Genomic DNA, 4,249 nt, shown 5'->3' on the forward strand with positions numbered 1-4,249 from the left:
GGCACAGAGGCACAACTAGCGCGCGCGCGTGTGTGTGTGTGTTTGAAAGAGGAGTAGATAGATTATTATCAAGATCGATGTGCCACCCTACTCCTTCGGTACCTGGTAGTGTATGTGTGTATGTTTGAGAGGGAAGCCAGTCAATAGATTAGTATCAAGATCGAGGTGTCACCCTACTCCTTCGGTGTTGGGAAGTGTGGGTGTGTGGGTTTGTGGGTGGGGGTAGTGACAGTCACATATCTCTACTCTTATAAAAAACAGAGTTGGTGATGATGGTGTTCCTGCCATCCTGCAATATAGGCCATCCGATTTATATCCGACGGATAGGAAGGAAACTATGGCAATTTTGCAAAAAGATACCCACACCCCTCTCCGCATTTGCAAATAAGGCATTCCCTCGTTCATCCTTTTCTCCCACAAGATAAACTTCTCATACAAATGCATCTTGATGTTCCGTGCAACGCATGGGCATCTGGCTAGTAGGGAGAAGGAGTTTGTCTGACACATATCTAGCTATATTAAGGGATAGGTAGATAGCATTTGTGCGAGGCATACTTAAAGCCTCATGAAGATAAACAAACAGTGTGTGTGCATGCAAGTGCCGGAAAAAATGAAGCGAGAAACAATGTGCGTGCACGCGCGGGCGCACGCGCGCGCGCGCGCGTGTGTGTGTGTGAGAGAGAGAGAAATCTCAAAACAAAAGGTGCTCTATTGGAATCCCATTGTATGTATTCATATGGTTCCGGAACTCGAGTTAACATTAGGCATATGTGTGAGAGACATTATTATACTTTGAGACATTAGTGGCCGTGGGTGGGCAGAAGTAAAGGGGTGGGTGTGTTAGACAAACAGAGCGTGTGTGTTTCTGTGTGAGAGACTTGTAGGACGGGGTAGAAAGACGAATTTAACCCCGACGGAGGGAGAGAAATACACGAAGTGCGCGTGTGTGATTCTGATGCCCACAGGGAAATGAGATATGTATGCGTGTGAGAGAGATTGCACAATTCATTCATGTATCATTATCTAGTGATCATGGACGTGCATCGCTTGAATATAAGTCAATATCTACTTTGTATCGTGGCCAAAGGTACAATATCGATTCAACGCTATAAAGATTGGACACTCACATGTCACATTTTTTATTTCAATAAACCTTTTCAGTTGTGCATGCCAAAGTTACAGTGATGTTTCTTTAAACAACCAATGTAGCTATCATATACATGCACCATTGTTACTCCTGCATTCAAATTCATTAGTCTTGGATGATTTAAGTTTCTATTTTGAAGTAATATATGTAATATTCATATATGAATTCAACCGGTACGCAATTTATGAAATGGAGGCTATGTAATCATATGAGGTAACACTTTTAAGTAGCGGAGTACAATATCCATTTCTTTTTGTGCGCCTCTACACTAACACGGCAATGCATTATGTTTAAAGTAAATAACCAATGGCACTAAATTATCTATTTACATGAGAAATACATAGGCTGAGCGTTTGATCCCTTTTTTTGTGAACGCGCCACTACACCCGTATGACTAGCTGCACCCGTGTGAACGTCCAAGTTATCAGCGCATCATCCCGAGTTATTGTCTTTTTCCTGGGGTGGACTTCACACCAGTTATTAACTGCTGACGCGTGCCCCGTGTACACAGTCTAGCATGACCTTCCTGCTAGCACGGTCCAAAATTAGTTGGAACTAGATACGAACGATCCCGCGGGCGGCAAAATCTCCCGCCTCCTTCTAAAATTTCTGCCACCTTTGTCTTTAGCATGCGAAATTCCCCTCTTGTCCTTGGTGCACGGAGACCAATAATTACAATACCGCCCTCATCTACATGATAGGTCGGGGCTGCTTTGGTAACTTCCGGTTCCCCCCACTACACGGCACCCCCATTTCCTCTCCCCCTCCCGCAAAAACGACTAGCTCCACAGCACCAGAGCATCTTACATCACACCGTCCGTACTTCATCGCCCTTTCTCCCCTCCCCTCTCGAAACCCTAGACTGCTCATACACCGGCGTACCATAGTCCATTCACTGCCAGCAGCGTCCACCTCGCCGGATCTGCTTCTGCGGCCGCATCTACCCCTCCCACCTCCCCTAGAAACAAGTATACTGGTCATCCACCACTGTACCACAGCCCATTCAGTGCCGGCCTTGTCCACGGCACCAGATCTGCTTCGCCGGTACTCTCGTCAACCGCCTCGCATCTGTAGCGGCTCATTCGTACTCCCCACCGGAGACGCTTCGTCCACACCCCCCGGAGCCGCCCCACCGATGCCCCTGTCGACGGCCTCTGATCCTCTTCGCCGACACCTTCCTCAACCCTACCGGAGCCGCTTCGCCGACACCTTGCTCAACCCTACCAGAGCCGCTTCGCCGACACCATGGTCAACCCTACTGGAGTAGCTTCGCCTATACCATTCTCAACCCTACCGGGGCCGCTTTGCCAACTCACAAGTCCACGGCCTCAGATCCGCTTCCTCGCACGTTCATCCAACCTACCGGAGCAGCTTCTGACGCCCCATCCACGGCCGCAGATCCGCATCTTCAACACCATCCTTAACCCAACCACTGGAGTAGCTTCTGGCGCCCCGTCCACGGCCGCAGATCCGCGTCGTCAAGACCATCCTTAACCCAACCACCGGCGTAGCTTCACCTACGCCCTCGTCCACGGCCACAAATCTGCTTCGCCCACACCGTAGTCCACCCTACTGGAGCCGCTCCACAAACACCCTACTTGATGGTTCTAGATCTCCTTACCGGACCCCGACAGCCAGCGCAGCGTCATCACCCTTGACGTTTCTAACCTGATTCCCACTGTCTGGAGAGATGCCAAGCACCCGCCACGACCTAGGTACTTGTCACCTTTAAACCCGTCCAACATCACCTGCTCGATGTACTTCAAATATACTAACCGGTAGTTGTTACCTGTTATGCAGCTGGCAAAAACTACAAGGACAATGTTTCTTATGGATCTAACAGCTTGGTCAGCCAAGATCCTGGACTGAGGCGTTGCTATGATCTTCTAAGTGTGTCTCTCTCTCTCTCTTGTATTGTTCTGTGCTTGCTAGCGTGCTTTGCTAGGATTTTTGACCAGTAATCCCTTTGTGCAGACAATGATTTCTACTACTGGCTGCTAAATTAGATATGTAGACGTCATACATGATACTACCTCATACCTCCGTTTCTAAACATAAGTCTTTCTAGAGATTCCACTATAGGCTACATACAGAGTAAAATGATTGAATCTACACTCAAAAATGCATCTATATACATCTCTATGTGGTCCATACTGGAATCTCTACAAAGACATATATTTAGGAACATGGGCAGTACATTACCCAAAATCGTAGGTGGCATGTAGGAATTCCAGTGCACTACATTAGGCTCCCTTAGAGTGCCTGCTAGTCCAGCATATAGAGTCATGGCTAGTTTATGGTACGCACACAATCGTTAATTGGTGGTTTAAATATGCGCAAGGGATATGCAATGTAGTATCATGTAGAGATGTCTAAAATTAGCCGTGTCAACTTGCAGATAGGGTTACACAAAGAAAAAGTACAAGATGTATGTGGCAATTTCATGGAACATTGCACAAAAAGGAGAGGCAGCGGTGAGCCTATACAATGTGCTATGGTACGTCACTCCTCCATTGCAATCATCATGACATGTGATTTGTATGTCAGTTCTATTAGCCAAGTTTCTTTGGGACAATTATTACGAGTTATCCTAAGAAAATAAGCACCTGTGAATATAAACTCCATGTAATAAGCCAACCAGTTCCTTTCATTGCATTTTCAGATTATCTTTGGTATGATCAGTGGAAAGTCTAGATTGCATTATATTTTTTCATTTTGCTGCCCATATGAAAATTAATTTGACTTGCAAACATCACAAATTGAACCCAGTGCAGTAATTAATATGATAGGCAAACAGACCTTCACTATTTGCTCAAAATGCAAATACAAAGATACCATCCACTTGGCACAATCTATTTTGGTCAATGTTTTCCATAGAGATCCTATTGCCTAATTTAAACGAAGAACGCATGACCCACATTTAAATGAAGAACAATTATTTATTGAAATTCGATGGTCCAAGTGGCTGGTTATTATCATATAGCAGCACCACCTGAAAGCATCATATAGCAGCAGCAGCTCATAGCAACTCATCATACAGCAGCAGAAGTCTACAATTCCTAGCATACCAGCAGCACCTCATAGCAATTCATCATATAGCAG

Source organism: Triticum dicoccoides, chromosome 4B (assembly GCF_002162155.2).
Source record: "Triticum dicoccoides isolate Atlit2015 ecotype Zavitan chromosome 4B, WEW_v2.0, whole genome shotgun sequence".
NCBI classification, from domain to species: domain Eukaryota; kingdom Viridiplantae; phylum Streptophyta; class Magnoliopsida; order Poales; family Poaceae; genus Triticum; species Triticum dicoccoides.